This window comes from Notechis scutatus, chromosome Z (assembly GCF_049901735.1).
Source record: "Notechis scutatus isolate UNSWTSFEM ecotype Mainland chromosome Z, rNotScu1.2, whole genome shotgun sequence".
Classification (NCBI taxonomy): Eukaryota; Metazoa; Chordata; class Lepidosauria; order Squamata; family Elapidae; genus Notechis; species Notechis scutatus.
In genome coordinates this window covers 32,569,346-32,587,665 of record NC_142025.1, presented here as the reverse complement: position 1 = coordinate 32,587,665, position 18,320 = coordinate 32,569,346, and the positions used below count along the sequence as shown (strand labels likewise).

Sequence of the window (18,320 nt, the reverse complement as noted above, 5' to 3'; positions counted from 1 at the left end):
CCATTAAGAAAATTAATGCTGCAGCACAGACACTTCTGTTCAGGATTTCAGGCAGTCAGCCATACCTCTGTCTAGGATAATGTTATTTCATTCCCTCCATCACTCCCTCCCAACAATCACAAAGATCTCTCTAGCCTTCAAGTTTTTTCAGCCTTCATTGGGCAATCTTATATTTTTCTCCACATATTTTAACTACAGTTAAGCTCCACAAATTTAAAATCAAACATGGCTGCCAGATCTTAGTCAATCTCATAAATTCAGCTGAACATTTTTAAAAACCCAGCTGTCATTATCCTACTTGTAGGAAATTATTAATACTCATTTCAGGCTTTTATGTGAAACACAATTATTTATTAGTAGTGGCAAATGTATAGAATTTTTAATCAATTTATAACAATATATGAGAATGAGCTATTTTGAATGTCCTATGAGAGGAACTGGATATAAAATAAAACTACATAATAAATAAATATAGTCACATTGGACCTAAATATATTTTAGGATTGCTATTTCAATTGCATTTATTACACATATTAATTTTAGAAAGACAAGTTCATACTTGTTTTATTTTTTGCTCAACATCAGCTCTCTTATAAGCATAACCTAACTGCCAAGAATGGCTATACAACAGAGCTTGCCAAACTTTCCAGCTTTGTGTACCAGCAGGGACAGGGGTTAAAGGGGATAGTTCCATGTCCACCACTTGCACAAATGGAGCACATGCCCCCACAATAGTCACCGCTCATGCACTCACCCATGACTTCTGTGGCCCCATTCCAAATGGCTCAAAACCCAGAAGTTGGCTATGGCCCAGGTGAAGATCTTTAGAAATAACTCTTTGGATACATGCCAAAAGCTTTATGGATGTAAATTCATCATTAGCAGAAGACCACAAAGTTAAGATTAAGATTCCTCAATTATGACAAGACATAGATTTACTCCAGTTTGTAGCTAACTTAAGATATTTTCTCAGGCTTTCGACTCTCACTCTAGGTTAGGAATGATTAAGCATTGATCTACCTAAGAATCCTATGTATGTTGATATTAATGAACACCTGACAATTGCTAGTTTACACCATTATAATACTTCAATAGCTGAACCTGGCTACATTCATTGGTTGCATGTTTCCTACATTTTAACAAATACTACAAATAATTGAAGAGTAATTAATTTCCTCTTTTTAGTTCCCATATGCTCATTTCTACATCACAGTAGTTAACAGAACCCATAGCACAGATTTCAAAGGATCAGATGGAGTGAACTGCAAAGAAGGCAATTATCCAACTGTCAGCTATTTACAATGATTACCAAGAGCTCTTGGCATCACGGACTAATTTGGCACTAGGCAATATGAATCATCATTTCTCAGCATGACACAATAGGCAATCATGTTACTCACAGCATTATCTGAAGGCCTTTGGGCTGCTGGAGAAAAATTAACATAGAAAAGACTGGGAAATCTACATAATACTCTGTCCAGTCCAGAAATGTTACCAGTAAAGAGACTAAGAGCTTCTTTGCACAATCTGTTGTAGGGAATTCTCTTATTTCCAAAATGTCATAGCAATACTTAGTACAAAATATGTCCTTTGCTTATTCAAACTGATGCTGTGAGAGTACATCACCTTTCTTGCCTTCAGTTTTTCTAATTTCTAAATATGCTATTTTCTCCCTCCCTCCCAATTGCTAGGACTATGTCAGGAATTCTTGTTAAATTTCTGTATTCTTTTATTTATTGATTCAGATATCCAACTATAGAAATTACTTGGCAAGCTACTGAAGGGCTATATCATTAAATAGAGCAACAGGATACTAAAAACATAATACTAAAACCTGCTAAAATAACTAAGAAAAACAAGACACGGGGCACAAAAATCATGCATTATTTTTACATGATTTTTTAAAGTATTTATCTGACACCAGGAAGACTATGGATGAGATCTGTATTAGTGATGATTGGATAGATACATTGACACTTGTGTAACTTAAAATATTTATAATCAACAAATTCCAGTAATTTCAATGAGTGTACTCCAAGTTTAACTAATTTGGGATTTAAAACTAGAAAAAAATGGCATTTGGAAAACTTTATTGAAAAATTGTCTATAATGTTATACTCCTTTTGTAAGCCATTTTTAGATAGTCAGCTGAACATCATATTACCAAAGTTCAAATTATTATTAATCAAAATTGCTTGCCTTGTCTATTGTGAAAATCTAGATTCTGTTTTCCATTTCTGAGCTTTCTTTTATGTTTCAAAACATATAAAAGATTATCTACAAGTCTCCTTTTCTTAACTGTTGATTAAATTCAATTAGTACCATTTATGATAAAGACTGGTGCATCCTTCCCGCCTAACATAACCAGAGTTCAAGGCACAGACTATTTCTGATTAATATTTGGTGTCTTCCAAGGTTTTATAGTTTCACTATGCCACAATATTGTCCACTTTTGCTTGGATTGATGAGATGGGCAATATAATCCAAAATATCTAGAGGATATCGTGCTGGGAAAGACTGCCTTAAAATCATTTCCATATCTTAGAAAGAAAAAGTACTTATTAGCTGAACATTTATAAGATTTATAAAAATCTACAATAAAGCAAAATAATATAGAGGCCATAATTCCCTTTGCTAAGCAATACATTCATAATATGATGTCATGTGACCATATAACTTAGAGATAACACTCCCACAGTCCCAGTTGCTATCATAACTCCAGGATTCCCAGATGATTAAGCAAAGATGTCACAGGATTGTGATGTGATAATAGACAAGATTCCTAGGCAAGAGCTAGGGATGGGGAGGTAGGCAGACATCATGGGCAGGTGCCATAAAATATGTAATTTGGGCATGAAAAAAGCAGTGGATGAAAAGCAGTGTAAATGGAAATGACGATGTGTAATCTCCTGCTAGATTCCCCTTTACTTTACTTGTGGGAAGCCAGCAGGGAGGTTTCAAATGTCAATCACATGATCATGGGTTGCTGCAACAAGCATCATTGTGAGCCAGTTGCCAAGCACATTACTGAGTATTGCAAAATGATTGCAGGAAGGCAGTACATCAATCAAAATAATAACAGCTTTAAGATGAGTGCAAAAAGATGTTTTCATATTTCATTTTTAAAAGATAGTATGCCATTAGATTATGAGATGCATTTGGCAGTGCATTATTATACTATTAATAAAATATTGCTTAAAAGCTATTGCAAAGACTAAATTATCAAAGTAAAGATTATTTGTGGGTTGTAAAATGATTATTCTTTTGGGAAGCAGATGCAACTCTTCAACAAAAAATTGAACTACTCTTAATACCTTTCTGACCTCAACAAGATGCTTGGCTGAGTAAGTTACTGAAAAATATATATATGAAAAACATGTATGTGCACTGGAAAGAAAGGAGGGTGGGAAGGTGGGAGGGTGGGAGGGAAGGAGGAAGGATGGACTTCAGAACTATTCCAGACACAAGACATTTTCAAATATAGCACTTAGTGCTGTTAACAGTTGGCATTATTTTTTGTAATTTTTACTTTTCTTTCATATATGCATACATAATCGTCATGGTATTCCATTTCAATCTAAACAACTTTAAGTAGAAAGCGCAAAGGAAAGAAAAATAGTAAATTTAGAGATAAGAAAAAAAAAAGATTTCTCACTAAAAAACAATGTACACCACTATCATTTACTTCTTCGTAATTGCATGTCTTTGTAAAACATTATTTCTATCACTTACATATACAGGTCCATATGCTATCTTTGTTGTTTAAAATATCCAGTTCTGTCTTTTTTCAAGATACTAACAATTACAATCAAAACAGCCTTCCAGGTTTTCTTCATTATGCTTTCTTTCCTCATATATTTGTTTTGTAATTCAATCCTCATTCATTTTTTCTATTTAACAAGCCACCACAACTTATTTCTTTCATAGCAATCATTCATTTTTATATTCATTCCACATTCCTTCAGCACCTATTTATTTTAAACACCATCTCTTGTTTTGCATGCATTCTTTTTTTGTAATCTATTCTTATTACACATACTTAACTCTCATTGGACAAAAGTATGCTTTTAATACAGACATGGTTACTTCTTTTAACAAACCATCATTACTATATCATCTAGCAGAATAACAAAGTTGAAAGGGACTTTGGAAGTCTTCTAGTTCAACCCCTTACTCAAGCAGGAGACATTCAAAATAAGTGCCTGTTTAGTCTCTTCTTAAAAGACTCCAGTGAGTCCAAGCACACACAACTTCTGAAGACAAGCTGTTCCACTGGTTAATTGTTCTCACTGTTAGGAAATTTCTCCTTAGTTCTAGATTACTTACCTTCTTGATAAGTTTCCATCCATTGGTTCTTGTCTTGCCTTTTGAAGCTTTGGAAAATAAATTGACCTCTTCTTCTTTGTAGCAGGCCCTCAAATATTGGAACACTGCTGTCATGTCACCCCAGTTCTTCTTTTCATTAGGCTAGACATACCTAATTGCTGCAGCCATTTTTCATGTTTTAGTGTCCAATCCTCTAATCATCTTTGTTGCTCTTTCCTACACTCTTTCCAGAGTTTCTACATCTTTTTTATAATGTGATGACCATTATAAGACTGAATGGAATAATTTAAATGTGGTTCTTACCAAGAGCTTTATAAAGTGATACTAGTACTTCACCTGATCTTGATTCTTTACCTCTATTAATGCAACCTAGCATTGGTTTTTGGTTGCTGCTGCACAGAGCTGGCTCATATTTAAGTCATTGTCCATTAGGACTCCAAGATCTATCTCACTATTGAGCCAGGTTTTACTTAATCTGTATCTGGACATTTGATTTTTCTTGCTTAAGTGTAAAACCTTATTTTTCCCTATATTGAATTTTATTTTGTTAGATAGGGCCCAGTGTTCAAGTCTATCAAGTTATATCTGATTCTTGAGCCTTCTGGAGTTTTGGCTATTCCTACTAGTTTAATGTCTGAAAATTTGATTAGCCCTCCCTTCTGAATCCAGTACAAGGGAATAATTTTTCCCTTGTACTGGATTCATGTAAAACATTGCAATTTTCCCCAAAACTCATCTCTGGTTCTTTCATTTTCATACTTCACTTCACAAAAATGTTGTGGGGAAAATTGGTAAGAAGCATTCTGTTCATTGCCTTGGGCTCATACATAAATAAGCATGTATATTTTATCAACTATAGATTCCTACTTTCATATTCCTCCATAATAACATGAATGAAAAATTCAGCTCGTGCCTTCTAGCATGCATTTAACCCCATCATGCTTAATTAAATCTATATCTTAATTTACCTGTATGTATGTACTCACAGCACCACTCCACAAGGTCAGGTTACCTTCATCCAGCCTTTATCACATCTTCCCCCTTTTTCTTACTTGCAAAGATTCACAACATATCTATTTTTATTTCTAAACACATTTGTTAATTCTTCCTGTTTATCATTCATATATTTTACGTTCTAAGTTACAATTGTACATATGCTATGGTAGTTACCAAACTGGCCCTAAAATATTCACTTCTGCTGCCTGTCATAACGTTGATCAATCAATCAAATATTAGTTTAGTAAGGCAGAAATAATGCTAAGTAAGTTACCAGTTTTAGTCACACCTGTACTACCTTCAGATTTTTTGGCTCATGATAAGAGGACAGTGCTAGACAATTTTAGCATATTTTGATCAGTATGTTCCAAGTATAACTAAAGGCCTCTGTTACTCCAGGCATGCTCATACTATTCTATATAAAGCAGAATCTAATGATGGCTTTGCAAGTCAAACTAGCATTGCCACATCCCTCTAATTATGAGATACCTGCAGCTCACTGGCACATATTCAAAATGAGATATTTCTGATGTTTGGTGGAAACTATTTTTATTTATACAAAATTACTAATTTAATTTAATTTAAAAAAAGTTCTGTTAAGAGTGAAAGAATTTAGATGAGGGACACAAGACAATATGTTCAAAATACAAAGGCAAAATTTATTTGAAGATAAATTTTCAGTGGCATATACCTCCTATTTTACTACAGAAATTGTGGTTTCAGTGGCAGGACTTACAGATGTGAATCTAGCCAATCTGCCTAACATTTATCTTGTCCATTTTTCAAAAACTGCACAACAGATTATTAAGAATATGCTGCTAAACACATTTTGAATGGAGACCATTTAACTGTCTGATTATTAAATCTTGGGAAACCTTTATTAAAGCATTATATATATATGCTTTGTCAGCAAATGGCTTTATCCTTCAGTTTCAAAAAGGCTGAATTATAAAATTTCACAAAATAGCTATTGCTTAAAAAAAAGAAATAAACATATGATAATATTCTCTTTTCACATATTAAAGGTAGCAAATTTTTAAAGGGAAGTTACCCACAAAAATCCATCAATAGAAACAATAAACATTGTTCCAAGACACTTACACACAACACAAACTTTGCTTTCTTCATTCTGAGAAGCAAATCAGTAATCAATATTCTTAGAAGCACTCTAATCCTTTGCAAAAATCACCAGTTTAGTGATTGAAGAGTTTGCTCCATCTACACATTTAATCCCTCTTCATTTATTTGAGTCCTCTATTTATTTCCAGCCACTTACAATAGTAGCAATGTCAGATTAGTATATCTCCACCTGCTAGACATGCCTTGACAACCAACAAGAAAACTATTGTCAGGATAATCTCAACAAACACAGGGGTTTTTCTTAGCAAGTCAGAAGGCAATATTAAAGAATCAAACATTTACAAATAAGTGTAATATAAAATGACATGGCCAACTTCCCAGCTGCCCTATCTCACATACCAATAAGTTAATACCTCAGTATTAACATTCAGAGATAAAGTTAAAATCATTCCAGTTAAAAAGATTTCACTTTTATTTTATTTATTTATTTTTAAATTTTAAAACAAACTTTATTGAATACAAAAAATTAAAATATACAAATATACAAACTCAAAAGACAAAGATCCATACAGACAAACGTCACAATAATCTCTGTGCTAAAACTAATTAAATTTCCTTTAATACATTTGACAATGAGTTAAATATTTCCTAAATTATATTATGTGGCAGTTATTTCTTGCTTCCTATAGGTTCTCTGTTATTTATGTTCTATCAAACATAATGTTCTGTTATTGATGTTTGTTGTTGGATTATACTTATTTTTACCAATGAATTCCTTCTATTGATTGTTTAAAGAACGAGGGAGTCTAAGACTAACATTAACAATTCCTGCTTGTTATTGTATGTATCATAATCTGTTTCATAAATTTGTTTTCCCCCCTTGATTCCCCTTTTCATTTTTTTTACGTTCTAGCCAATCGTACCACTTATTCCAGATCGAGTAAAATTCCACCTCCTATTTTCCTTTTAATTTTAATGTGAGTTTTTCCATTTCTGCACATTCACAGATTTTTTGAATTATAAATTGTATTGGTGGTATATTAGGTGATTTCCAGAATCGAGCCTTTTAAAAAGTCATGTTTTTCCTGACACACAGGAAATGGAAAAGCATGTTTAAGGCATGTTTAAAAATGTTAATTACATTAAAATCCTGGAAGTTTTGCTGCGAACAAAATTAATGTAGAGAGGATAAATTTATTTGATTTAAGTGTACTTTAGATTATTTTTTCTATTCTGTTTAAACACATTTTACATATAAGATATGACAACATTTATTTCAAAACAAATCCACTCACTTTAATTTCACAACTCTATTGCTATCTATCAGACTGTTGCCAAATAGATTTATATGAACTATTCTGTACAGAAATCAGAACTCAAATTCTAGGAAATCTCTTTTTTTATCTTCAGTGATAGAAAACTGTATGCTATATAAAGTATAATAACAGAGTAAAAATAGATACTTAAAAGGAACATCTATAGAACTACCTTTCTCAGACTAGGTACCCTCTAGATGTGCAGATTAAAATCCTAGAATTCCCCAAGACATTTTTGTGTGTTATGTGAGTTAAAATCCAAATGTCTAAAGTTTCTCAACTTTGGCAACTTTAAGATGAGTGGACTTCAAGTCCCAGAATTCCCCAGCCATCCTGAGTTTGGTCCACAAATCTTAAAAGTTGCCAAATTTGAGAATTACTGTTTTAGAAAGATCTGCATAGGAGGAAAAGTATTCTACCGTATTACATTATCTTGCTGGCTCTATTAATCTACTCTTTGATTTTTTTCAACCTAATAATCTTCTTTTACAGATGTGGACACAGTATGGTCCTCACCCTTAAGTTATCATAGTGGTTACAGATGATCTTATACATTGGAATTGACAGAGGCTGTTATTTAAAAGATGTAAATATGACTGGAAAGCAGCTGGAGGGTTGAGCATTCTATTTTATCCTAAAGAAAGAAGAGAGAAAAGGAAGGTACTTCAGTAATAGAAAGTTTTTAGGAATTCTAGGGCCAGAAGGGAAAGGTCAAGGAAGCATTCTGGTCCTGAGATACCTAAAGATTTCCTTTACAGGATCAAATTTCCATCCCTTGTGCAATGTACATGGAAAAAGATTACTTTTTTCCATACATAGCATGGACAATCTATCTCTGAGTAACTCCATCTATGATCAGGTCCGATAAAGGTGAATCAGAAAGCAGCACAGCAGAAACCAGATGTATTTTTTGTACGGTATACTGGTGTCCATCTGAATTTTTTTCACTCCCTTTTTTGAAAATGAAGATTTATGTGAAAAAACAAGTAAAAGTTAAACTTCCCTGAAATTCTGTATTAGTATTGCAACCTTTATCTTTATCAGTTGATAGTCAGCTTCCAGTTTTTTATATAAAATTGTAGAAAGCGTACCATAATTATTTTACTGTGCAATAGTTTAGTTTATAGTTTTACACTATACTGACCCTTCCATGTGCATACAATACATATAGAGACTACAAATTGTTGGAATGTTACATAGGGTTTATCAGTGAAGACACATGGCTGTACTTTCCTTTGTCCTAGAACTGGAAAGCATTTATACCATTAGTCGCATTAACCAAAGCATGCCTTTCATGCACATCCGGCCATACTGCCCTGTTCTTTGTAAAACTCCTGTGCATAACACTCATAAGAGAAATCATTTGCAATTTTCTCTGGCTGAAATTTGATATCATTAGCCATAGGAAAATCTGTCACCAATCACCAAACAGAATGAGTACTGGGCTGTTTCTGGTAAAGTCCAGATGTTTTGTCGGATCAATATTTTTCTAATTTCTTGTTTTCCAAAAGAGTCTTAACCTATCAATCTAATGACCACTAGATGGCAGAAAAGAGTTTAAGCACAACATACAGTTGTAATTGCCTAAATTTGGGCAACTCAGATGCAGATGCAGCTGTTATGTTCTTAGAGCAGGAGTTCAAGAAATGTCCTCCTGTGTATGACAGAAAGAAATATGTTTCTCCTGGATACAGTTACTTTTTTTAATCAAACAATTATTGGCTTGCTGACTTATCAACCACTAAGTGGCAGTCAAGATATTTTCCCCTCTTGGCTGCCATCTAGCAATCATTCAGATTTGTGCAATCAAAATGCAGCTGCTGGGGAAAGGGTCTTAAAAGAGTTGGGAGTTTAACTTGTGTTAAATCATAGTATGCATACAGCTCTGACTATCCAAAGGGAGTAGAAGGGAAATTAGAAATATCATGCAGGATGTGTAAATACACTCATACAATAACCATTATAAGAGAAGGTAGTGTTTGGTCATATTTTGAACTGATCTGTTATACTCAAAAGATTTGTAGCTAGCCACATTAACTGCAATGGCTCATTTGCATTATGTTTAATGTGCAAATTGCAACACAAAAAATATATAAGTGAACCACCATTCCATTTTGCACTATAAAAATCACATTAAAATATATATTTGGAAGTATGAAAAATGAATAATCCAAATCTAGAAATATAGCAGAACCTTAGCTATAGCAAGAAGAAATAGTAAAGCAAAGCAAAAGTGAGAATGCTGAAATCTGAGACAAATTTACAGTAACAGAAAACTGTCACAAAAAATAGCTTAGGATGCTTGCTTATATTTCTAAAGGCATCTCTCTCATCAACCAGTAATGCCTATCCCATGTACCAAAGTATATTTTCTCTCCAAACTTTAAAAAAAGTACTTTTAAACAAAGTAAAAGACATAGATTAAAACTAGAAGCTCACAAAATACATAATCCTTCTAATTCTATATCTACAAGAATGTAAGCAAAAGCAATAATTCACAAAAATATGATTCAAAAAAATGCAGCCAAATGGCAAGGAGAGTTGGCAAATTAGGGAGTTGCAAGATGTTGACAGAATTTGTATTTTATTTCTATTTAAAACTACTTATATACAAAGCTTTTATCATACTTGCAGATGACTTATGAGTTTATAGACAGCTTTGCTAAACAGATGTTTGGGCTTAAGGCCAATCTGTAAGAAGGAAAAGAAGGAAACAGCTGGACTAAGTAACAAGCACCAGCAAGCAAAATGACAAAATAGAGTGCTGAAATCCGGAGGCAAACCACAAGCAAGACAAACACCACCTGAAGAACTGTTTTAGGCTGTTGCCTGCTATTTTAGAAGTTTATATTTTCCTCCCCCCTCCCTCCTGTTCATGAATAGCTCCATAAGTCTTTCACTTTCTATCACTCTATTTCACTATATGATTATGAAAACCTGGGTTTCACAAATCTATATTAAAAGTCCAAACTTCACCAAGTCTAGAATTCCAATCATGGAACTTCTTATATAAATTAATATTTTAGTACTCATTGGAAAATGAACATCAGTTGTTTTGTAATATGTGGCTGCAAAAAAGAATGGAGCGGGGAGAAGAAAAATAGAATATCATAAGGCTGGAAAGACAATAATGAAGAAAATATATGAGTTGAAAGCTTTTTTTAATGTACTGTATATTCTTTGGGGTAGTCTTTCAAGATCTTGGTAAACATTACATGCATGCTTTTATATCCTCCTCCTCTAGAGTAAGAAGAAAATATGTTTTATTAAATATCTGGGACCCCAATTGAATATCTGGGACCTCTTGAATGAATTGCAATCAGGTTTTTATATCTACATCTTTGAAACTTCTTGTAATTAACTATCAAATAATGTTTCAAAACCATCACTTTTTAATTGGATTTCCCTGTATTCAATTATTGTATCTGCTATTTTGATATTTTCTTCTAGGTTGGACGCGTTCATCTAGGCATTTCTCAGCCCTGAAACAAAGAGGATAACTTCCTCATCTATAATTCATAGGAAGTAAATCTTATTTGGTTTTTAGGAGGAATTGTACACTAAATCCTTATTGATCTTTATTATTAGCAGCAGCCACTTCAGAGAAACTGAAAGGACTAAGTAGGTCCACTGAGATTCTGTATGGGATTATCAAACTGGGTTGTAACTTATTTTTGTTAACATTTGGTGGGGTTGGGAGATTGTTTAGAACCACCTGGAAAGTGCAAGATAAAATATATGACACACACACACATACACACACAAGCTTTTTATAAAGCCTGTTGAATGGCAGTGTCTCCTGATCACTGAATGGATATAATGGTTTGACTCACTACAAATGTAATGTCTGGTTGAAAGTTGTGTTGATTTATTTAAATTCTTCCTTCTCAGAAATAGTTTTGTTGTGACCTAATTTATTGGTCTTAGTTGTCATGAGGTGTGGTTTTTGTTTCGTTTTATTTTGCCACAATTTATAACTCACAGAAGTGGGTGATACACAGATTAATATGACAGATTTTGACATGACAAAAAACAACAATCAAGCAAGGGTTCAGTGTCCAAAGTCTAGCATATTACATTCAAGGTAATAAACTAGCTGTGTGTGGGACATGTACTAATATCTTATGAAAATCTACACAAAACTAAACCCTTTGGACAAATTTCTAATATGGGTATAAAATGTAAAATGTATATATAGTCTGCTCAATGGCCGTACTGAATGTGAATTGTGGGTACTTTGCCCCTAAATATATTTGTGCTTTTTAATGTGATCTTTAATAATGGTTTTTAGGAAATGTATTTTTTTTATTTTGGTTTTACATTTTGTTTATTGTGCTTAATGTTGTTTTTAATTATTTTGAGTTACCCAGAGTCACATATGTGAGATCACATATAGGCAGCTATAGAAATTGAACAAACAAACAAATCATATTTTCAACATGTTTTTCTGAGCTGACAGCAGATCCTAGGTGAGCATATAGGATTCGTTATGAATAAAAACAAATGTTGCATTTTCCCCTTGAAACTTGCACTACTGAAACAGAGAAGGACTTGAATACCTAATTCTAAGCAGGCATTCAGCTGTGCAATCATCACTTTTTGCTTTCAAAAAGTATGGAAAGGTCAAACAGACATTTCTCAGAAATAAAATGCCCTTCTAAAGATTGATTCATATGTATTTAGGAGGATAACCAAGTTGTGTTTACTAAATACACAAAAGCAAAATTTTCGTCCTCGGGATAAGGGAGGAAACTCTCATGTGATACTGAAGTTTTTGCAAATAGGACTAACATAAACAAACATTATAAAAAGAGTGATGACCTATACCAAACATTTTCACTGCCTGGAATGATAGGTAACTTTATCAAGTGATCAGAAAATTGCCTCTTAAGTATCTTTTAATACTATCATTTGCTCCTCAATATAACTGTATGTTTTATTAAGTGCATGGATTGCTTTTTTCTTCCCCAAAGATCAAAATGCATTTGCATTAATTCTATTTCTCCCAACTGCATTCACTCTTTCTGTTTGTTTGTTTTTCCATTTTCTCAGCAAAATATAACTCCAGGACCTTGCAAGGGGCCAAAATATCAGGCTTTAACCATCTGTCAACTGGCTTGGTTTCAGAAAGCATGCTCCCATAGTTTTGGTTCTAATTGTGTTTAATGCTGCACTAATTATTTCAATGGGGAATAATCTTGTACAGTCAAAGTTGACTCATTTTATAAACTGGAAGCTCCTCAGCTATAAATTGGCAGGTCTCATCCTTCATTTCTCCTAAGCGTTGTGCCAAAAGGGAATAAGTATATGGTTGCTCTGTGACCAAATGTCATGTGCTGGGCAGAAACATTGATCCTGGCTATTAATCACTCTGCAAGCCCTCCCAGTAATCAAAGGGCACAGCTGCAATGATATATGGCCAATGTCAAAGCAGAAAGCCCTTTACAAGACTGTAGGCCTACCAGCTGATGGCCAGTGTGTAATACAGTATAGTAGAGCATTCACACTAGCCAGTCCAAAATGCCCAGGCTAATTAATCACCAACTCTAATAGTTCATACTATCATTAAACACCTTATTGGCTGAATTATCTGAGGATTCCTAGCCTGTAATTGCTTGGGTCCAGCCTTCTCACCTGGATATATAAAATCAACCATTACCTGCTCTGGACCAGCTCTATCCTTTCATTCTCTCTTGAGAAGAGTTTGTTGATCCATCAGTGAACTCGTGATAAGGGGAAAAAACAGACTCATTTCCCAAAGATCTCAGAATAATTCAGTTTATTGAGTGACCCAAATCATATCAAAGTGTCAGAATCATTTGATCAGCTTAAAAAGCTACTGATCTGCACTTTTACCCTCTGAGGTAACAAGATTGTCAATGTAGTACAGTTCTATTTTCCACTCTCATTTAATAAATATATTCATGCCTGATTTTAAGTACTAAATTACAAATAAGTATCTTTGTTATATCTCTATCAGAAGAGGACTAGACTATAACTGCTTTTTAAAAAAATGAATCCAAGTGTACATTGTGTTTATTTTTTATAACTGAAGGCTTCTAGGCAATTCAACAGAAAAGGAGGAGAAACCTGCCCTTTTATTTGGATACACCTGGCCTAGTCATTTAAGTCCTGCTTGAAATCTGAGAGATAATTCAAGGGCTTATAATATACTTTTGACATTTTTCCATTTGGACTACAATTTGCTGCAGGACAACTATCAGTCTTTGAAATATATAAATATTCCTTTAGATGTAATCCAAGCTTTGTTAGGTATACACACAAGTACCAGATACCAGAATGTGGCCAGATTCTTTCTTTAGTTTATTTGATTTTAATATAATAGCAATAATAATGCTTTATTTGCGGTCACAGACCAAAACACAAGTACAACAAAAGAAGAACATGGGAAAATTAATCATGAACAATTGGTCACAACCTGACTAAGGGGAATTACAGCGTTCTCCTCTGATGGTTACAGCTCTTAAAAAAATTTGGAAACCTGAGAAGTGATGTATGAGGAGCCATCCCCTAGAAAATATAAGAACAAATTACTAACATTAGGTCTAGAAGGGTCTGTTTCAAGGAGAGACAGTAACTTAGATTTGCCTGTGTTATACATAGGGCAATATAAAAGGACATGCTCCATAGTTTCAACCTCAGCTCTGTCACAGGGGCATAGCCGCTTGTTAATCGGGAGCCTCTTAAATCGCCCATCCAGTAGCGCTGAGGGCAAGACATTAAAGCGAGCTAGGGAGAAAGCTCTTCTATACTTGGGAATGGTTAGAGTGTAAAAATAGGAAGCCATCCTCAGTCCGTAATTATTAAATTGGCTGAAGATCAGAGGGGAGCAAGTTTTGTTAGCTCTGGCTCGTAGATATTGCAAGTCAATGTCCACAAGCCGTTAGACTACACTAAACTGGGCGTCCTTAAGGCCATAATCTCCCAGGGCATCCCCATAAAACCTAGCAGGTGTAAGGTTTAGAATGTGATAAAACATCATTATCATTATTATAATTCTTCTACCAGTTTGTTCCAGGTGAAGATAATAAGAAATTTGATAAATGTGGATGAATGTATAAGAAAATACTTATCTTGATATATATGCGTTATTGATTTGGACTAAATACGGATTGCATTCTAGAGAAATAGAGGTTCTACACTGACTGAGGTGTAGAAATTTATTGTATGCTTGTAATCAATATCATACACTGGCGTTGTCGACAGAGGGTTTTTTTTCTCTCCCCTCCATTTAATTGAGTTAAAAATAATTCAATTATAATCATAAATACAAGCATTACCATTAAAATCCTAATTGATTGGTATCTGAAAAAATGTTCTTCTAAAATTCCCAGAGTGATGTTCATACATTCTTTTCTTGGCAGCTTATATCCCTTGGACTTGTTTCTTTCTCCCGATCTACTTTTTTCTGATCAAGCTAGTATTGATCCATCTTTAATCCATTAATTCATATAATCAACAATCAGCTGATCTAAATACACACAGAGAGAGATTTTATATAAACATTTTTAAAAGAAAGATTACAAACCAATCATATAAAGTGAGAAAAAGAAAGAGATCAAAGAGAAAGATTAAAATGCAAAAAAGAAAAAAGTAATAGGAAAAAAAGGCAAAAATACAAAGAAGGATATATCTCTGAAATAATGACCCAAAATGATAAAGGTATAAATATAATTATAGATTTATCTTTATAATGACAATATAACTCTTTTCTTTCTGAAATATAACCCTTCTAATCATCAAAACTATAAATTATAAGTTCAGGGTTTTTTCTGTTTCACACTTGCATGGCCCAGTTCCAAACAGGCCCTGCCTGGTACTGGCCTAGGGGTTGGGCATACCTACAGGAGATGATAAACTTTAAGACAAGGTAAAAATAATAAGAAAATAAATAAATCCAATCCTATTGCTCATGAGTGGAGCTGTGCACATGGGCACACTCATCCGCTGTTTGTGCGGCCTGCTTCCAAACTGGCCGCAGCCCAATGATGGGCTGCAGCCCGGGATTGGGTAGGCCTTCAGTGGATGATTAATAAAATAAAGTTTAAGACAAAGTTAAAATAATAAGAAAAAAACCCATCCACCCATTTTTTTTTATTAATCATATTGATGTATTTTCCTTGTTTTCTTTTTCCTTGGTTATTTTATTGGTCTGTTTTACTTTCACTTTATTTAATTTTCTTTCTTTGCTTTTTTTATAGTTATGTGTCACCTACAGTAGCCACTTTGCGAGATAGGCAGCAAATAAATTTAAAAACGACAATCCACAGTGAGACACCCTCTTGACGTGGGGTTTGTATGCTCTGAGAAAGATGAGAGGTATGTCAGAGATTCAACCATACTAGATAGGTCTTTCATAATTAAAGGAGTCAGACAAAGAGTGTCTCTCACATAAAAATATGGTGAGAAATTACAGAAATCTACATTGGCTCATTCACCACGAGCCCCCAGGTTAACAAGGATCATGCTAGATGTTGGAGTTGCTGAATATTTGGTCAAAAATGGGCTATTGGACTCAGGACTGTTGGCTGAGTAACCAGGGCCAGCAGAACTACCGGAAGAAATAGTATTTACCATCACAAATATACAGTAATTGAAAATAAAGAAATAATGATCTGTTATTAGAGATTAAATCCAACAAAAAGATATTAGAAAACAATGCTCCAGTTCTGGAAAGAACAACATCCAGAGTCAGAAATAACAGAATCTAGTGGTTATATGTAGATTTATAATATTAAATAAAGTATTCTCAGAGGCAGAATGGTCTGCCAAGGGTGAAAAAATTCAAAGTCTTGTCAGAAGTAACTCGGACTGTAGAGGCAAACCAGGGGGAGTTGGTAGTAGAGGAACCCAGCAGAGATATAGAATTGTATTCATTTGGAAATCAGGCACCCTCTCCTCTGCCTCAGAAAAAATAACTAAACCTCTTACTAACGAAGTAGTAGAATTGAAACAAATACTGAGCATCTAGAAGAGCACAATAACATCAGAATAAGGCTGCCTGCATTGAAGCTTGTTTCAAAGAAATAGTACAAGATTAAAAGATGCAAATACTACAATATCAAATATAAGAACCAACTCACTGCAAGAAATAAACCAATTAATGTACAGCACATCTGCATTTATGGAATGCAATATATTATATAATATATATAATTATATAATATATTATGCCTGGAATGCAAAATAAACAAAGAAGAAAAAAGTCAAACAGTTTGACACCAAAATGGAAGATTAGACTGGAAAATAAGATTAGCAAGTTAAGATCAGATGCAAGCAAGCTAGAACAGATGACAGAAAAGGAGCTGGAGAACAAAAAGACAAAAGAATACCTAATCAAGAAATACCACTTAGAAAATAACAGAAAAAACAGCTACCGGTATAACCAAGATCATCAGCAGATACGAAGTTTGAATAGCAAATTATAGGCATAACTTCTGATTTCAATCTAATCAGATATGTTTCTATCAATGAGCAGACTGCATTGAATCAATTAGTTCCTGACACATGTAGTTCTGGATATAGGCTAACCTGAAGAAATACAAAAAAGACACGATTTGGTTAAAGGAGGTAACTGAAATTTTAAAAAGAAGTTAAAATGAAAGAACTAGCTATAACAAAAGAAATAATAGAGAAAAGAGAAAGGAAAAACAAGAATTGGTCAGCATGAAGTATTACTTCCCAGGCTGGCTACTGAAGGATAAGGGACTTTTTTTTCTCTTACTACCATCTGCTGTTTGTTGCCAGAGCTGGTTCTTTGGTAGTCTTGCCCTCTGGGTTTGAATTGGGGTACTTAGGAATGACCCAAGATTACTTTTGGATGGTTGTGGACACACAGGAAGGGAAAATTTGAAAGACAGCAGCTCCCTTTGAAAGACAGCAGCTGGAAAATTAAGTTTTGGGTTTTTTTTACATTTCTTTCCTCCAGCAGAACATTTTCGTAAGAATGGTTGGGATTTTAAATTTCACTTTCTGAACTTTTGTTTTTGTTTTTTATCTTGAAATAACTGGCTGAATGCTCAAATAACTGGCCAAACACTGATTATTATTTTTTAAACCCTGCTGGATTTTGTGTTTTCTGTTTTCCCTCTTTGATTTATATCACTGTTCTCATTAACTTCTGCTTTCCATATGCACCTTTAAATGGTGAAAGTGTTTATATTTGAATTATATATTTTTGATTATCTACTGCAGGGAATCCATATTTTATGAACCTTCAAAAATAGACTTTGGATCAAAATAGTCAGAAAATATCTTCCCTGTTCTTTTTGTTTATTCCTTGCTCTACTTATGTAGTCCATTGAGCAACAACCTATCAGATTACAGACAGACAGAAACTGACACTTGAGGAAGATGGAGAAATAGCAACATGCAATCTTTAGCTGATTTTTTTTAAAAGTTTGATGAACTCATAAAGACTGTGGAAAACATTTTGAAGAAATCAACTCTAAATACTTTAAACCCACAAGAGGAACTTATTTTCAAAGCAGACTTATTGGGAAGAAATATGGATACAGAAACAATACAGACTGGAAAATATTCAGAAATAATGGACTCGGAAATAATAGAATCGACTTTCTG

General features: G+C 33.8%; 1 protein-coding gene across 3 annotated transcripts in view; it reads right to left on the bottom strand.

Annotated features, from left to right (window-relative positions):
• Nucleotides 1-18,320, bottom strand: part of SKAP2 (src kinase associated phosphoprotein 2) — a 120,555-nt gene that overhangs the window by 54,770 nt on the left and 47,465 nt on the right. The window lies entirely within an intron of this gene.